General features: G+C 39.5%; 1 protein-coding gene across 2 annotated transcripts in view; it reads left to right on the top strand.

Annotated features, from left to right (window-relative positions):
* The first annotated feature begins 6,162 nt into the window (after positions 1 to 6,162).
* The window catches only part of LOC133612541 (tyrosine-protein phosphatase non-receptor type 5-like), a 61,972-nt gene continuing 49,118 nt past the window's right edge, over positions 6,163 to 19,016 (top strand). The window contains exon 1 of one of the 2 annotated variants that reach the window (XM_061970025.2): positions 6,163 to 6,453. The gene's annotated coding sequence lies outside the window, so the exon portion shown is untranslated. Of the gene's footprint in view, positions 6,454 to 6,593; positions 6,629 to 19,016 lie in introns of those variants that run through there. The other variant, XM_061970027.2, reaches the window with a different exon arrangement.

Here is a 19,016-nt window from a genome sequence, read left to right as displayed (position 1 = left end):
TTGGAATTTGGGACATGCTCTCCCTGAGAGAGCATGAGGAGGTTGAGGTGGGCGGGGTTTGGGGGGTAGACGGTAGCAGGGGTGTATATTGTAGCGTCCCGGAAGAGTTAGTGCTGCAAGGGGTTCTGGGTATTTGTTCTGTTGTGTTTATGTTGTGTTACGGTGTGGATGTTCTCCCGAAATGTGTTTGTCATTCTTTTTTGGTGTGGGTTCACAGTATGGCGCATATTTGTAACAGTGTTAAAGTTGTTTATACGGCCACCCTCAGTGTGACCTGTATGGCTGTTGACCAAGAATGCCTTGCATTCACTTGTGTGTGTGAAAAGCCGTAGGTAATATGTGACTGGGCCTGCACGCAAAGGCAGTGCCTTTAAGGTTTATTGGCGCTCTGTACTTCTCCCTACGTTCGTGTAATTTTACTTTTTGAAACCCATCCATCCATTTTCTACCGCTGTCCCTTATTTGGGGTCGCGGGGGGGGGTGCTGGTGATTATTAAATGTTATTAAGTGTTACACAGGTCACTACAAGGTGCACTTTGAGATTTGTTATTCAAATGCAAAGTGCTATACAAAAAAAATATATTATTATTACAAGAAAGTGTACCTTTTAAACTTGCATTGGACTAAACTCCACAACATTTGAGTCATCGCATACCTTATCCGAGCAAGACACTCTGCTCCCCCATCTCACCATCTGCATAAACTATGTGTTGCAATTGTTGGTTTATGCCAAGCAAATTGGCATAATTGCCCTGATAGAGAACATGTGTGTTTACATTTTCCCTGTCAGCGCGTGTTGTTTGGACTTAAACGTCAGTGTAAACAAGGCTAATGTTTGAAATGATGTTGTCTCCATGGATGGATGGCTACTATCAGTGGAGGGTTGGAAAGCTTTCAGGGCCCTGCAGGAAGGGCGCAGTGGTGACTATTTTCTGTTTCTCAAATAAAAAATTACTTTTATGTCACAGGATTTACACACACGTTGTCACGACACGACCAAATGAAATGTTCCACTTTCAATTCACACTAGTAACACTGCCCACTCTGAATGGGCATGTGGAATAAACGCAACACACACACACACACACACACACACACACACACACACACACACACACACACACACACACACACACACACACATTCTTGTATTTGTTACCTTCTTGAGACCTCTGAAAAATTCTGACCTTTTTAGTACCACCCTTCCTAGATATATAAAGATTTGTATTTACCACATTAATAATATATACAAACTATGCAAATATAAAAAAGCTTGTTGTGAAAAATTTGTTGGAATTTCACAAGAAAAAGGTCACAATTTCACAAGTAAAACTTAGAATGTGAGTCAAAATTTTTTCATGATAAAAGTTTGAATTTTACTCAATAACAGTCGCAATTTTACAAGAAAAGCTTAACATTTTGGCAACTTTATGAAAAGAGTCGTAATTTTACTCGACAAAAGTCACAATTTTGTGAGAAAACTTTAACATGTTGGCAATATTATAGTAATAATCGTAATTTTTTTGGACAAAATTTCACTATTTTACAAGAACAACAAAACAATTGGCAATATTGTGATAAAAGTCAGAATTTTGTACGACAAATGTCACCATTTTTTATAAAAAAGTAATAATTTTACATAAAAAAGTAATAACTTCAAGAGAAAATATTGCAATATTGCAGAAACAGAAAGAATATGACATTGTTCCCAATTCTATTATAAACATGTCGACACATTGTGAGAAAAAGACTGCTTTTAGTTATTTATTTATTTTTGTAATTGTATTTTTAATCTTTCTTATTTACTTCAAGTTATTACAGTATGTCTCTATATACATATTTATTTCATTTTTTTTAAGTAATTTTGGTCAAAGGGGGCCAATTTCAATTTCTTACACACACTTGTTATTACATATTTTGGCCAGAGGGGGAGCACCTCAAATTTTTACGAACACTTGTTATTTCATATGTTGACAGTCAATTTTTTTGGGACCACCCTAATTTTGATAGATTTCACCACCAGGGGTGCAAATGAGACATTCTCTATCAGATGCAATGGTTTTCCTTATTGGGACCATGATTTCGGTCCTCATATGGAAGGTACTTTTCCTTGTGGATGTCTCAAGAAGGATAAAAATACAAGAACACACACACACACACACACACACACACACACACACACACACACACACACACACACACACACACACACACTTGTCAGGGATTGAGTGTCATCATCCCGGGCAAAGTCTTCACACATAAATTCCAAACCATTCACACCCAGACTATGATTGCCACTATTAATTGTCCCATTTACTCTCTTCATGTGCCCACTCTTTGTTCTATTCCCAGGAAACACGTTTCGTCACTTCAACTGTCACAAAATAGTTTGACAGTGTACAGTACTATGACAAATAATTTTATGACGAATGATACCGTAATTAGTGCTGTCAAACGATCAATTTCTTTGTCTGAATAATCACACTTTTGAATTGTGAATAATCATGATGAATCACAGAAAAAAGCTCTAATATAATTCCAAATAATTTGAATGAGAGCCAATTGTAATGTTTGCTTTTGTGGACTTATTTTGCACTATTGACTTGATTTTGCTGAAACAGTTTTATACAATGATATCAATGCAAGGCTTCATTCATGGTGATCCCCACAGTTAACACTAGATGTCTCTAATTGTAACCCAGTGGTGTGTTTTAACATACAGACAATACTTTATGTACACTGGTATTATAATTTGATCATCGCAACAATTATTTTTAATGGCATTCATGTGCATCAAGGTGAGAGACATTAAAGTTCATGGAACAGCTTCGTGTTTTTAAACTCTACTCACAGCAGGGGAATCCAAACTTTTTCCATTGCATGTAGAAAAATCGATGGGCTTTGGGGTGACTTTGATATCCTTCTATTTATGTCAGTCTCAATCCAATGTTGGTCATGATATGCTAAAATATTAAATAAGTAGTTAACACTTCTAAACTGGGGCCCTAAACAGAATTGTATTTTGACAAACTTTTTTTTGTGTTAAACTATTTTTTTTAAGACAACTTGAATATATTTTAATGCAATTTTTAAAAATTAAAAATATAATTAATTGTAAAGCAATTGTGCCATTTTTTTGTGCAAAAAAAAAATCACATTTAACATACTTGAAACAACATTTGCACATCTTTTTTTTGTATCCTGTCATTCAATAATTTTGCATGCGTTTATTCAAAACGGGGCCCCCTCGTCCAGGGAAAACAGTAAATTCTATTGATACTGTCACGGCGCATGCGCAATCCCTTTTGTCATCTGCTGCAAGTACAGCCGGCACCTCCGCGAAAAGCGCGCCGGGACACGCCCCTGCTCGCTCTTCCCGCATCGCGGCTATGTGCCTGCACGGCTGCAGGCAATCTGCAATCTGCGCACCTGGGTCTGATGAGGGCAGACGTCATAAAGACCAGCATACCCAAAGATCCAGTGCCGGAACGTAGTTCACTCTCCGTAGTAAGCATCCCGACTCTGGCTTCCCTCCGCGTACTTGCTCTCTCTGTGCCTTCCCTGTGCCCGTGTCTTATGTTCTCTGTGTTCCCCGGAGTGTTCCCTCTGTTTCCCGTGATCGAGCTGTGTGCCTCGACTTCCCACCGGATTCTGGACTGCCTCCCTCGATCCTCGACCCCTGCATGGACACGGACCTCGTCGCCTCTCTCCAGCCCCTGACCTCTCGCTTGCCCACGGACTGTCTTCTCGCCTTGCCCCTCTGGTCTGACGAAGGATTCATCCAACATGCACATACAACAAACTCTGGTAGCATTTACATTGTTAATTCTACACATCGTCTTGCACCATTCACGTATAATAGCATACACACCCCAACTCATTATCATCATCAGTTTCAATAAACCTATTGAACTGATCCCTGCCGTTGTGTCGTCTCCTTCCCCTGCCGTACGTAACAGATACATTTGTACCTTTACTGGATTATGGTGCCCTTTTTTTTAGGAATATGTCTGATCATTTATTTTAATTTTAATTTTTATCCGGCCCTCGTCTACCACTATGCATTACGCTTTATGACTGGCCATGGAAATGGTGTTCATCATTATGTTCCATTCAGTCTGAGTATGTTACCAGGTGGTCTCATTGCTTGACTTTCATTTTATAGTGTTTGTTTATGCTCCTTTCCATCTAACCTCTGCACAAAGCATATATAGTGCATCTGGTAAGTATTCACAGGGCTTCACTTTTTCCACATTTTGTTATGTTACAGCTTCGGTACTCTTTGGTACTATACCGCCTCTGAAAAGTACCGGTCCGCACACCCACCGAGCCCCAACCCCCACCCCCCATGTGCCCCCGACGTCGTCAGGTTGTGACATTGCTGGTTTTACGAGCAGACGAGCATGTTCGGCAGCGCACAATCACGCAGTACTTACAAGAAGACAAAGTGTGTGGACAGAAAAAGGAGAACGGACGCATTTTGGCTTAAAAAATAACAATAAAGGTGAAGTTATAACACTGAAATGCCCTCAGGAAGAGGTGCTTTAAGACATGGTTCGATAGGTAGCAGCTAAAGTCCCCAGTCTGCAGTGTTTTAGCTACTTTTAAATCACTAATCCTCACCTCCATGGCGACAAATAAAGTATGTTTCTTACAAGTATCATCCCTGCAGGACGAGGAATAGCTAAACATGTTTCACTACACACCGTAGCTCACCGGCGTCAAAATGTAAACAAACGCCATTGATGGATCTACACCTAATGATACCAAGTACAGGAGCGCATTTCATCGATACTACTATAATTACGTCGATATTTTTGGGCATCACAACATCTTCTTTCATTTTTTTAAATTCATATTATGTTTATAAACTCAGAAAATATGTCACTGGACACATGAGGACTTTGAATATGACCAATGTATGATTCTGTAGCGACTTGGTATCGGATTGATACCCAAATTTGTGGTATCATCCAAAACTAATGTAAAGTATCAAACAACAACAAAAATAAGTGATTATTACATTTTAACAGAAGTGTAGATACAACTTGTTAAAAGAGAAAGTGAGCAGATATCAACAGTAAATGAACAAGTAGATTAATAATTAATTTTCTACGTTTTGTCCTTAATAATTTTGACAAAATAATAGAATGGAAAATGACACAATATGTTACTGCATATGTCAGCAGCTAAATTAGGAGCCTTTGTTTGCTTACTAACTAATAAAAGACAAGTTGTCTTGTATGTTCACTATTCTATTTAAGGACGAACTTGCAATAAGAAACATATGTTTAATGTACCGTAATATTTTTTGGTAACACTTTAGTATGGGGAACATATTATGTTCCCCATAATAAAGTGTTACCGGCTTGGTAACACTACTTGGACACTAGGGGAACATATAAGGGTTATGGTTAGGGTTAGGGTTAGGGTTGGGGTTAGCGTTGGGGTTAGGGTTACTAATAAGCAATAATTCTGAGGTTTTTGAGGGAAGACTCTTAGTTAATGGCTTACTGGCTGTAAATAAATGGGTTGTACTTGTATAGCGCTTTTCTACCTTCAAGGTACTCAAAGCGCTTTGACACTACTTCCACATTTACCCATTCACACACACATTCACACACTGATGGAGGGAGCTGCCATGCAAGGCGCTACCAGCACCCATCAGGAGCAAGGGTGAAGTGTCTTGCTCAGGACACAACGGACATGACGAGGTTGGTACTAGGTGGGGATTGAACCAGGGACCCGCGGGTTGCGCACGGCCACTCTCCCACTGCGCCACGCCGTCCCGTATTATTCTAAGAATAAGGCATTAATAAGTACTAAATAATTACTAATTAAGAGCCAATATGTTTCTAATTTGCATGTTAATAGGCAACTAATCAATGGTGCATATGTTCCCCATCCTAAAGTGTTACCATTTTTTTGTTAAAATAAAGCCAATAATGCATTTTTTGTGGTCCCCTTTATTTAGAAAAGTATCGAAATAATTTTGGTACCGGTACCAAAATATTGGTATCGGGACAACACTAGAAAGCAGGTTATGTGGAAGATGTATCTCCCTCCATTATGATGAATGCACTTCCCCTCTCTCACACTCTCTCTCCCCTGCCAGCTCGCTCGCTCACTTCTCCTCGCTCTGTTGCCAAGGCGACCGCACAGCCTCTTGCTGCATACACCTAGATGAAGCGGCCGCCTATGGATCCCGCTCTCCTCCAGGATACAAACAAAAGGGAAGCCGTCCGACTTCGCCTGTCTTTCCCAGACGCAAACACCCACCACCACCTTGGTCCCTTCAGTCCGTGCCGACCCCTCGCTCCTCTTCCTCTTCGTCGCATGTGAGCACGCTCCATCTTCAGCGGGAGCGGTAGAGGGATCGGTGTTTGGCGACTGCTCTTCGGCTCAAGGGGGAAGAAGAGCGCCAGATGGCCGTGTGAAGACAGGCTCAGTCAGGTAAGTGGACTTATCCTAACCAGACTTAAGGCTTGGGATGAGTGTTCCGGCCCTCCCTCTCCTCCCCCCGTGTGGTTGTGCGACATGAGGTGAATACCAACAGCACAATGACACACTGTGATTTCTTAAGGCGGCTCTGCTCTCCTCCATGATGTAGCCTCCGCATAAACAACAGGTTGGCTTCTTATCAGTCTTGGATTCTCTCATTCATATATATGTGTGTGTGTGTGTGTGTGTGTGTGTGTGTGTGTGTGTGTGTGTGTGTGTGTGTGTGTGTGTGTGTGTGTGTGTGTGTGTGTATGTGTGTGTGTGTGTATGTGGACTACCACCGAGATGCAACAGTCCACCTCCATGGCTGATTCATTAGGAATCCATCCAGCCCTGCTCTGTGTGGTTGCTCCATCTCGCCGTAGCCGCGTCTGTGATATGAATGGTCTTTTGTCTCCGTATGAATGACTTATCCCTGCGTCGAAAGCCGTGTCACCTACGTCGTCACCGCCGATCCAGATTTAGCGCCATCGGAATAAGCGTCAATTTGCGATGCAGCATCTCTGAATTATTCATAAGCGCCAACCGAATTGTTTACATGTGACGCGGGTGAGGTTTCTCTTTGAATGAACAACGAAGGCAATTGATTATCTTTCAACTTTAAGGTCAGCCATGTTTGCATTGATGATGTCCACCTCATCGGGAAGAGGTCAACCAGACAGTTCCTGGCCCTCATGACTCAATCTCATGTTTCCGTTCCATCATCACTTTCAGCGAGGGCTTCCTCTTTAGCCAATCTCTGCTATACAAGCACTTCAGCAGCACACTTGATAGTCAGGTTTGAGTCAGCGTGAAACAGGAAATACTGCCGGCCGTACCTGGATATTTTTTTTGACTTTTTTTTTTTTTTTGCTGAAACCATAGACATGGTCAGAGTGGAATAGTGGTTAGCCCAGGGATGTAAAACATACGGGAACTGGTTTTATCCGGCCCGCGAGATGAGTTTTCCAAGTATAAAAATGAGCTTAATATTTTGGATGAAAGAAAGTGTTGTTCTAAATGTGTCTACTGAATGTCACAATAGCAATTCTTTGTATCCCCTGCGTGAGAGCGCACATGACTTCGGAGGAGGCATGTTAAGACAGCGACAACACTTCCATGTTTGGACACTACGTCCACAACATCCATCCATCCATCCATCTTCTTCCGCTTATCTGAGGTCGGGTCGTGGGGAGCAGCAGCCTAAGCAGAGAAGCCCAGACTTTCCTCTCCCCAGCCACTTCGTCCAGCACCACCCAGGGGATCCCAAGGCGTTCCCAGGCCAGCCGGGAGACATAGTCTTCCCAACATGTCCTGGGTCTTCCCCGTGGCCTCCTACCGGTCGGACGTGCTCGAAACACCTCCCGAGGGAGGCGTTCGGGTGGCATCCTGACCAGATGCCCGAACCACCTCACCTGGCTCCTCTCGATGTGGAGGAGCAGTGGATTTACTTTGAGCTCCTCCCGGATGACAGAGATTCTCACCCTATCTCTAAGGGAGAGCCCCGCCACCCGGCAGAGGAAACTAATTTCGTCCGCCTGTACCCGTGATCTTGTCATTTCGGTCACAACCCAAAGCTCATGACCATAGGTGAGGATGACAAATTGACGACCGGTAAATTGAGAGCTTTGCCTTCTGGCTCAGCTCCTTCTTCACCACAACGGATTGATACAGCGTCCGCATTACTGAAGACACCGCACCGATCCGCCTGTCAATCTCACGATCCACTCTTCCCTCACTCGTGAACAAGACTCCGAGGTACTTGAACTCCTCCACTTGGGGCAAGATCGCCTCCACAACCCGGAGATGGCACTCCACCTTTTTCCGGGCGAGAACCATGGACTCGGACTTGGAGGTGCTGATTCTCATCCCAGTTGCTTCACACTCGGCTGAGAAACGATCCAGTGAGAGCTGAAGATCCTGGCCAGATGAAGCCATCAGGACCACATCATCTGCAAAAAGCAGAGACCTAATTCTGCAGCCACCAAACCAGATCCCCTCAACGCATCTGACTGCGCCTAGAAATTATGTCCATAAAAGTTTTGAACAGAATCGGTGACAAAGGGCAGCCTTGGCGCAGTCCAACCCTCACTGGAAACGTGTCCGACTTACTGCCGGCAATGCGGACCAAGCTCTGACACTGATCATACAGGGAGCAGACCGCCACAATCAGACAGTCCGATACCCCATACTCTCTGAGCACTCCCCACAGTACTTGCTGCTTATTGGGGATAGTAATGATAAAACATGTCGATTGTTACATTCATGCGTTGATTGTCAAAGATGTTGTTAGTAATGTAATCTGTGACATTTCTACCCAGATAAATGCTTTTGATAATCGGTACACTTTGTGTTGTACTTATAACTGGGGACACTTTATCTTGACGCATATTAATATGCTGAAATAAAAAGTATCCCCTTCTAACTTCATGTTTGATTATCAAAATGAGTCCAAAATCACAAGTTTTGTTGTAAATGAGGCTACATATGTACAGAATAAACCACATGATGTTAGTACATCAGTTGAGGAAAATGAGTAAATTACATTAATAACATCCTGTAATTTGATTTCTGTATTATTAATTTTACTTTCTGATAGATAAAAAATGTACAACAATGAGAGCATTTTAAAACTGTGCCAGACTCAATTCCACCTATTTGACATATGCGGTCCTCTCAAAGGTTTCTCATAGTCATTCACATCGACGTCCCACTGGGGTGAGTTTTTCCTTGACCTTCTGTGGGCTCTGTACCGAGGATGTCATTGTGGCTTGTGCAGCCCTTTGGGACACTTGTGATTTAGGGTTATATAAATAAACATTGATTGATTGATTGATTGATTGATTAAGTGTGCCTTGTAGTCTGGAAAATACGGTAGTTGAATACATTGTCCATAGGTGTGAATTTGAATGGTTGTTTTTCTATATCCTCCTTAGAACCAGTGTCCTAAGCACTGGATATTTGTTTTTGCCCAGTTCCCTTTGTCTGAGTTACAATTGCTTCTGTGCAAAGCACAAATGTCCACTGCAGAGGATGTTGGCACTCCAGAAGAGATATATACCTTTTGATAGGCTGGGTGTACCCCACCTCTTGCCCAAAGTCAGCTGGGATAGGCTCCAGCTCACCTGTGGCCATAGTGATGACATATAAAATAAATGGATGGGTAAGATGCTTCATTTTGATGCTGAATAAATGCAGACTGAGCCACCTGCAACAAGAGCTTAAAGGTGACCTTAACGCGCCAACAGCAGTCTTCGGGTCCACAACAGCTCGCTATCCACAACAGCAACACAACACTTCTTCATTATCCACCCAATCATGGCCAAGATGAGCAAGGTGCATTCACAAAGCCTGGAATTCAACAATACAATACAACAAGACAGTCCTTTTTTGCCCATTCTCTGTTTTCTGTATTGTTGTTGGTTTTGCTGTGATGATTAAGACAATTTGTTTTTGTTTATCATATTGTTGAATTAATTACTAATATATATATATGTATATATATATATATTGTATTTTATTTTATTTTTTATTTTATTAAATCAACATAGAAAAAACACACGACACATTTTTTTTTTATATTATTGAACTATTTGAATTAACATTTTGTTCCACTTGCATGCCACAATATTCCACTAAAAAGACATTCTAACATCATTTGTTTGTTTATTTTAAATCATTTGAATGCACTGTTTAAGCACCGGCACAGTTTAAAGCAGGGGTGTCAAAGTCAAGGCCCGGGGGCCTGATCTGAATTTTCTCATCTATTATCTATGGCCTCCGGAATGATATTTGATTAGTATTAGAACCGGCCCGCAGGCCACAGCCGCCTGCTGCTTTTTGCACGCACCAATACTCCATCAGTGTTGACGCTAGGAACTTTCAAAATGGGGTCCCTGGGAGAGGGACCCCATCAAGTCAGTACATTTTTGGGGTATCACTTTTTTGTAACCGTTTTTGAAAACAAATGATAAATGTATGCATTATCCTGTTATATCTCACATTCTATATTGTGTTTTGGAAAAAGGTTGTCATAAACGTTACTTAATTAATAAAAAAAATAATACAAAAGTAAACACATTTTTATGCATATGTGAATTTATTCAGTTATAAACATTCATTCACTTTCTTCTTTCCTTCATGGATCTAAACTTTACCTCTGCCGGGTATTGTTTTCTATATTTTTATTGTAATATTTTCAGAATGTGTTTGTTCTATTTTTTGCGAAAGTAAGACAAAGAAAACAACCTGAAGTTGTCTTTATTTTTTTGTTTTATTGCCATGATTTTAATCACAGATTTTCCCCCATGCGGCCCCTGAGCTAAAATGAGTTTGACACCCCTGGTTTAAAGGGTTGTAGCTTGGCCCCAGTACCTTACCTTGTAAGCAATAATGATCCTTATTTGGGCTCACAGCTTATTTTTTCATGGGTCTGTAACACGATCTGAAAATAAACCTAAAAAAACCACAAACCTTTAAATCAGTAGTAAATGGAAAAAAACAATGACACATAATGTAATCAGAAAAAGTAAAAATATTGACAATACTAAGTGAGCTGGCATCATATTAGCAGTCACCTTACAAGACCCTTCTTGATTGCTGTGTGTGTCAATTAAGTGTAAGGCAATTAATCCACACTTCAATAGAAAAAAGCTTGGATTTAAATGATGTTGGTTTAAATAATCGTGTAATGAGCGTAACAAATAAACATTTATCAAATCCAGACCACATGGGGGACCCGCAACTTTAACTATGTGGACAAGAGCGATGGTCTGTGTTTCCGTTATCTGTGTGACAGTGCAGGGTTTTTTTTTTATATCTTAACGCATACATGCTAAAAGCGCAATTTCAATGTTGATGATGTACATGTATTAGAAGAATGGAAGTTATGGCAAGCAGATTTGTTTATTCCAACAATTTCCTCAAAATACACTGTAAAGCGTGTTTTATCCAATTACTTGAATAACTGAACAAACTAACTGAAGGAAACATCTTAGTGAGTATGGAAGACTGGCATCTGTTTTTTAATGCTATGTGTTCCACTGGTTTAGACAGCCAGCTCTGAAAAATTGCTCTGAAAATTGTAAAATTCTAAGTACGCCCAAACATTTACTTGCAGCGAGGACACAGCTAACTGTATTTATTTGTTTTTCATGCATAAACATTATTGACATCTAAGGATAGCTTGCTAATTTTAGCAGCGTACTGGACAAAACATTGACAAAGAGAGATTGCTTAAAAAAACGTATTGCAAAGAATGGATTATTGAAAATATTGGATCAATTCAAAATAATAATCTAATAATCACAATTCAGACGTGAATCGATGTTCTTCAGCACCCCTACTAATAACGCTGGCAATTATTCCATTTGTCACCGTTAACACAAAGCTGACGTTGATATTGTCTTTTAACTAGTGCTGTCAAGTAAGTAATTTTCTTAATCAGATTAGGCACACTTTTAAATCATGATTAATCGTAATCAATGTGAATTTACTTAAAAAAAAAGACTACCGTATTTTCCGGACTAAATGCCGCACTTAAAATATGTTTTTTTTATCAAAACTCGACAGTGCGCCTCATAACCCGGTGTGCCTAATGTAAGGAATACGTTTGGTTGAGCTTACCCATCTTGAAGCAATTTTATGTGGTACATGGTGTAATAATAAGTGTGACCAGTAGATGGCAGTCAAACATAAGAGATAAGTGTAGGCTGCACCATTTGATGTGCTTCAACATACGAGTATTATTATGGTGTGTGTATAAGGTAAGACCTATTATCTGGCGTTTTGTTTCGCAATATTATGCAAAAGCAACGTTTCTTACCTTCTGGTACCTGTTGATCTGTATTTGGGATCTGCATAAATCCTGAAAAATTGCGCGCCTCCACCTTTGTAGTCTGTGACGACGCCGTAGTCGATAAGCTTCTTCTTTTTCACTATTTTCTTGTTATGGGACATTCATCCTCCGCTGTTGCCATTTCTAATATAAAGTAGCGTAAAGTTCTTACTTATATCTGTCAGTAAACTTGCCATGAAAGCGCCAAAACATACCGGTGTAGTGAGTTTACATTATTCACCCAAGGAACTTTAGTTATTAGAGTTCCGGTCAGACGGTTTTTCACGGGACTCATTTCCTGTGTTGTTGTTTCCGGATGAGGAGAGGCTGCTCCGTTATTGATTTAAACAAAGTCTGAATGTCGTTAAAACAGTTAGCTCAATCTTTTGAAACTTCTTCCACTCCCGTCCTTGCATGCTACGCCGCTACAACAAAGATGACGGGGAGAAGACGCTGCCGAAGGTGAGCCACGTAAATAAGACCGCCCACAAAATGGAAGCGACTGTCAGAAAGCGGCTTGAAGATGATCTGTAAAACATCATCTATGCAACATTTTGACCAAAGAACCACCATTACATGTTATGTAGACCACAAGGAATGTTTTACATTTAGAAAAAAAATAAAATAAATATGACTCCTTTAATGCACCCTATAATCGAAAAAATCATTATATATATATATATATATATATATATATATATATATATATATATATATATATATATATATATATATGAAAAAAGATAAAAAATAGACCATTCATCGGCAGTGCGCCTTATTATCCGGTGCGACCTATGGTCCGGAAAATACGGTAATATTTCTACACAAATGCAATTTTGTTGTCAGAATGTAATCCAGCAACATTTTCTATTTTTCTAAAGTTTGAATTGAATGTACTTCATTTATTTGCTTAAAAGTTGGTAACAGTTTAAGCTTAAGCCCCATTGGGTTTATTTGAAATTAAAATTTGTCAAAGAGCACACCAGTTGGAGTCTTCTCATTCAACCAGAGGTGGGTAGTAACGCGCTACATTTACTCCGTTACATCTACTTGAGTAACTTTTGGGATAAATTGTACTTCTAAGAGTAGTTTTAATGCAACATACTTTTACTTTTACTTAAGTATATTTATAGAGAAGGAACGCTACTTTTACTCCGCTACTTTTATCTACATTCAGCTCGCTACTCGCTACTAATTTTTATCGATCTGTTAATGCACGCTTTGTTTGTTTTGGTCTGTCAGACAGACCTTCAAAGTGCCTGCCTTACTGGTGACGTTTCACTTCGTTCCACCAATCAGATGCAGTCACTGGTGACGTTGGACCAATCAAACAGAGCCAGGTGGTCACATGACCTGACTTAAACAAGTTGAAAAACTTATTGGGGTGTTACCATTTAGTGGTAAATTGTACGGAATATGTACTGTACTGTGCAATCTACTAATAAAAGTTCCAATCAATCAATCAAAAGTGTGAGGGAAAAAAGATACTTGTTTTATTTCAACCGTACCGTCAAAAGCCTCAAGACTGACCGCACATGAGGACGTTCCTGTCTTCACAATAAAAGTGCCGCGCCATCGCGCCTGCGCTTTCAAAACAAGAGTCTCCGAAAGCCAGCGCAAACAAGCTAGCAAGCTACGGAGTTTGACGCCAATATATTTCTTGTAAAGTGTATAAAAACGAATATGGAAGCTGGACAAATAGGATGCCAAAAACCCACCACTTTCATGTGGTATTGGACAGAAAGGAGGAACTTTTCTTCTCCTCCATTTGAAAACGTGGACGTTATCATCACGACTGTCTGATTACAATCAATGCAAGTCATCAGAATCAGGTAATACACCAACTTATATTCTAGTCTTCATTAAAGAAAGGAATCTATATGTTAAACATGCATGTATATTCATTAAAACACCTTTAACATGTAAACAAAACAGCAAAATAAATACTTATAAATTATATACTGTATATATCAATGTATATGTATGTATGTATGTATATATATATATATATATATATATATATATATATATATATATATATATATATATATATATATATATATATATATATATATATATATATATATGATATGAGTGTGTATGTTACTCATCAGTTACTCAGTACTTGAGTAGTTTTTTCACAACATACTTTTTACTTTTACTCAAGTAAATATTTGGGTGACTACTCCTTACTTTTACTTGAGTAATAAATCTCTAAAGTAACAGTACTCTTACTTGAGTACAATTTCTGGCTACTCTACCCACCTCTGCATTCAACTGATAACTGACCGTATCCTGTAGCAACCCTCAGCCTTTCAGTTAACCATCCGCAGTTAAAGTAAGAAGATGTACGGTCAAATAGATTGGCTGATCAATCTGCGTTGAGTAATGCGGTACATTTTTGTGACTAAACTCGTTAAATTTTACAGCCCTACTTTTGATATATATATTGCAATGTCTTTCAAAGCTTTTTTATTACTTATAAAATACCAAAATGGGCCTTCATCCTTTAATCTTACATTGTGCACCCCTATTGTAAGCAGTTATTCATGTTAGGCCAGGGGTCAGCAACCCAAAATGTTGAAAGAGCCATATTGGACCAAAAATACAACAACAAAAAATTCTGTCTGGAGGCTTCTCACAGGATGAGATAACTCCTGGAAATTACTGGCTGAGAATGGCCAAAGGTATAGATGTATGTGTCCAAGTTTAAGGAAACGGCAGGCTGTCTTCTTCTAACGGATTTGTTACAATCTTTGCGAGCTGGGTAACATTTGCTGTGGTCTGGAACAACATGGCACACACAACTATGAGAAATGCAGCCAATATTACATACAGATAATGTGTCATGAGATATGCAAATATAAATTAAATACACAACGGACATAAGTAAAGGAAATTAAATGAGCTCAAATATACCTACAAACGAAGCATAATGATGCAATATGTACATACAGCTAGCATGTATGTTAGCACTGATTAGCTTGCAGTCACGGATTGACCAATTTTACCTGATAAGCATTCCCGCAAATCAATAAAATCAACAAAGCTCACTTGTGTGCATTCACGCACAGCATAAAATGTTTGGTGGACAAAATGAGACAAAGAAGGAGTGGCATAAAACACATCTTTCTGTGGCAGCATCGGAGGAAGTTGCACATGTAAACAAACTACGATGAGTTCAAGGATCGCTGAAATTAGTAGGACAAAACAGTGCTTGACAAATATTCTCATCAGTGAAGCATGTTTAATGTAAACAGTGGGAGTTCTAACAATTAGGAAGGTTTGTGTCATGTTTGTTCTCCTTCAGGAAATATATTAAAATAAAAAATAAAAAATTGTCTTCATCTTTTTCCATTTTCACACATCTCTGAAAGAGGTCCAGGGAGCCACTAGGCATATCGTACATTTGAGTTAGAAGTGATGTTGTCAGGCTTGTCCCTGACAGTTTGGTTAAGTTTTAGTTTTTCCTCTGTTTTATTTCCTGTCAGCACTCTTATTTTGGTTCAGTTTCCTGTTTGTCTCTCTGAGTGCTGTCCCCTCAGCTGTGGCTGATTGGCACCTGGCCACACCTGGTGTCAATCAGCCAGCTGCTATTTATAGCTGCCCTGCCCTCCAGTCACTGCTGGATTATTGTCATGAATACTTGTGAGTAATACTTGCAGCTCCTACCTGTTACTTGTCTCTGTTCCTGTATGCCGTGGACTGCTTTCTGTCATTTTGTTCCTAGTTCCTGTTTGATGGATCCTGTTTCTCGTTTTCCAGTTTGGCGTTCCTGGTTTGTGTCTTTTCTTTATTTTTACTTTTGGACATTAAATAATGTTTTCCCGCTCAATGTCTATCGTCATCTCTGCATCTTGGGGTTCGTCACCAACACAATGTGACAAATGTGTTCCTGATGCTCACAGAACACTTTACTGAAGAAGCACATTATCTTGCACACTTCCCCCCTTCCTATTATTTAGACAGAAACTACTAACTGTTAACTCAAACTTGAATCCAAATGTATGTGTATTTAGTCCCAAAAATATTACTAAGACACATTTTGGTCCATACAAGCATCCTTCAAAGTAGAGAAAAAACTGAGACAATAACAATGTATGTAACCCTGTTTTGTCATATAAAACACCACTGTTGTTTTTTTTTATATGGTTGGTATTAGAAAACAATGCACCGTATTAAAATAGTCCATCAGTCAGCACAGGGTGACATGCTGTTATGCCTCCATTATTTTCCAGACAGAGGATCACCAGGAACATCCATTAAAACATGAACCATCTGTCACCCAAAGAGAGAAATAATGGCAGTAATTCCCCGTTTCTGAAAAGTCAGCATATCAACAAGAGTCCTGCTAACTGCCCGACTCTGTTCACACTCAATTGGACGTAGTGTGCTTTGAAGAGACACATGATCAATAGAAACATTACGCATTGGATCCATATGAAGGAGGTGGGTGGGGTTTGTTGGCACCCAAATATAGAGAACTCTCAATAAGGCCGAATCAGTTCTCTCTCGGAAGTCAGCTCCGCTCAAGATCTCAGTTCTTTGAACATGGCGATAAGGCCAGCAAAATTATTAACGCATTAAGATATTGGCATCCCTTCATATTGCGCAGATTCAAACTGATTCAGGCGTTCAGTTTAAGCACTATTTTGGTTTACAGACTATTTCTAGTCTTGCAGACATCACCGCTAATCATGCTTTCCCTCCCTCTCTTATAGATAGTGCCTTTATAAGGTGGTCAAGTCTGGAGATCAACAACATTAACGATTTATACAGTACAAGTCAAAAGTTTGGACACACCTTTTCAGCCGATCAGCTGCTGTTGACGGTCCCTGACACAAGGCTGAAGCTTAGAGGTGACAGAGCTTTCGCCGCTGCTGCTCCCAAGCTCTGGAACGACCTACCTCTGAGTATTAGACAAGCCTCCTCTCTTCCTGTTTTTAAATCTCTCTTAAAAACATACTTTTATTCCATGGCTTTTAACACTGAGTGATATCCATCCTGCAATGGCGCCCCATAATACACATGCTGTGAACCTGTTTTTATGTTTTTATGTTTTTATTTATTCTATTTTATTTATTTATTTTTTATCGTGTTTTGTTTGTGTTGTGTTTGCTTGGTACTCGTATTATCTTTTAACCTGCCCATTGTACAGCACTTTGGCTATCCCTGTGGTAAATTTTAAATGTGCTTTATAAATAAAGTTGATTTGATTTGATTTGATTTGATTCAATGTGTTTTCTTTATTTTCATGACTATTTACATTGTAGATTGTCACTGAAGGCATCAAAACTATGAATGAACACATGTGGAGTTATGTACTTAACAAAAAAAGCTGAAATAACTGAAAACATGTTTTATATTCTCGTTTCTTCAAAATAGCCACCCTTTGCTCTGATTACTTTTTCGCACACTCTTGGCATTCTCTCGATGACCTTCAAGAGGTAGTCACCAGAAATGGTTATCATTTCACAGGTGTGCTTGAAGCTCATCGAGGGAATGCCAAGTGTGTGCAAAGCAGAAATCAGAGCAAAGGGTGGCTATTTTGAAGAAATTAGAATATAAAGTAAAACATGTTTTCAGTTATTTCAAATGATTGTGTTGAGTACATAACTCCACGTGTTCATTCATAGTTTTGATGCCTTCAGTGACAATCTACAATGTAAATAGTCATGAAAATAAAGAAAACGCATTGAATGAGGAGAAGGTGTGTCCAAACTTTTGGCCTGTTAAAAATTGACAACACTTTTGCCTATTTTCAGCAACTGTCCAGGACTTACCGACTGACAGTTTCAGATGTATTTTTGATACCACAGCTGACTTTAAAAGGCTCAATTACACGTATCTATAGCCTAATTGTTATTTTGCGCCCTGAGTCTTTGACTTTATTTACCGTATTTTTCGGAGTATAAGTCGCACCGGAGTATAAGACGCACCTGCCGAAAATGCATAACAAAGAAGGAAAAAAACATGTATAAATTGCACTGGAGCCCGGCCAAACTATGAAAAAATATGCGATTTATAGTCCGAAAAATACGGTAAGTAACTTTGGGCGGGGAATTTGGGTATGAGTCTGTCTGAGGATAGTTGGACATAGCTATGTCTTAAGTAGAGTTCATATATGTCTCCCATTTGTGCCAGACAGCTTTATTCAATGCAAGCTAATACATTGCACTTATTATACCACAAGGTCCTATTGGCGGAGATAAATGATGGCATATCGGTGTTATGTGATCGGCGTAAACAGGCTGCAGCTAATTCAATACATATGTTTTGGCTGTTCCCATCCCTGAACAGCTATTGGACAAACACTTTTTTGTCTGTGTTCACTGGCATAAGAATTGAACCGAATCCTCTAAGCAGACTTTTTTGGGGTAGCACCTCAGCCATTCTGTATTTTCTCAAACTGGAGAAGATTTGGCTGATGTTGAATAGTTGTTCTGCAAAGTTTCAAGAATTGGGGGTGGTTTTCTGAGATATTTGGAAGAAAATGAGCTCAAAACTAACTCTGATTGAATCACAATTGAAATGTGGGTGGTTGATGAGTCTTTTGTGTGCTTGTGGGTCGCTATAGCTCTCTAAGGCCATTCAGTAATGCAGCTGTCTGTGGTTTTATGTTAAATTCTGTCTGTACTTTCTTACTTTATTTATTATAATTTTTGTTTTTACTTGTTAGAGGAAAAAACAGCACATTTGA

Source organism: Nerophis lumbriciformis, linkage group LG10, assembly GCF_033978685.3.
Source record: "Nerophis lumbriciformis linkage group LG10, RoL_Nlum_v2.1, whole genome shotgun sequence".
Classification (NCBI taxonomy): Eukaryota; Metazoa; Chordata; class Actinopteri; order Syngnathiformes; family Syngnathidae; genus Nerophis; species Nerophis lumbriciformis.
This window is presented reverse-complemented; position numbering and strand designations above follow the sequence as displayed.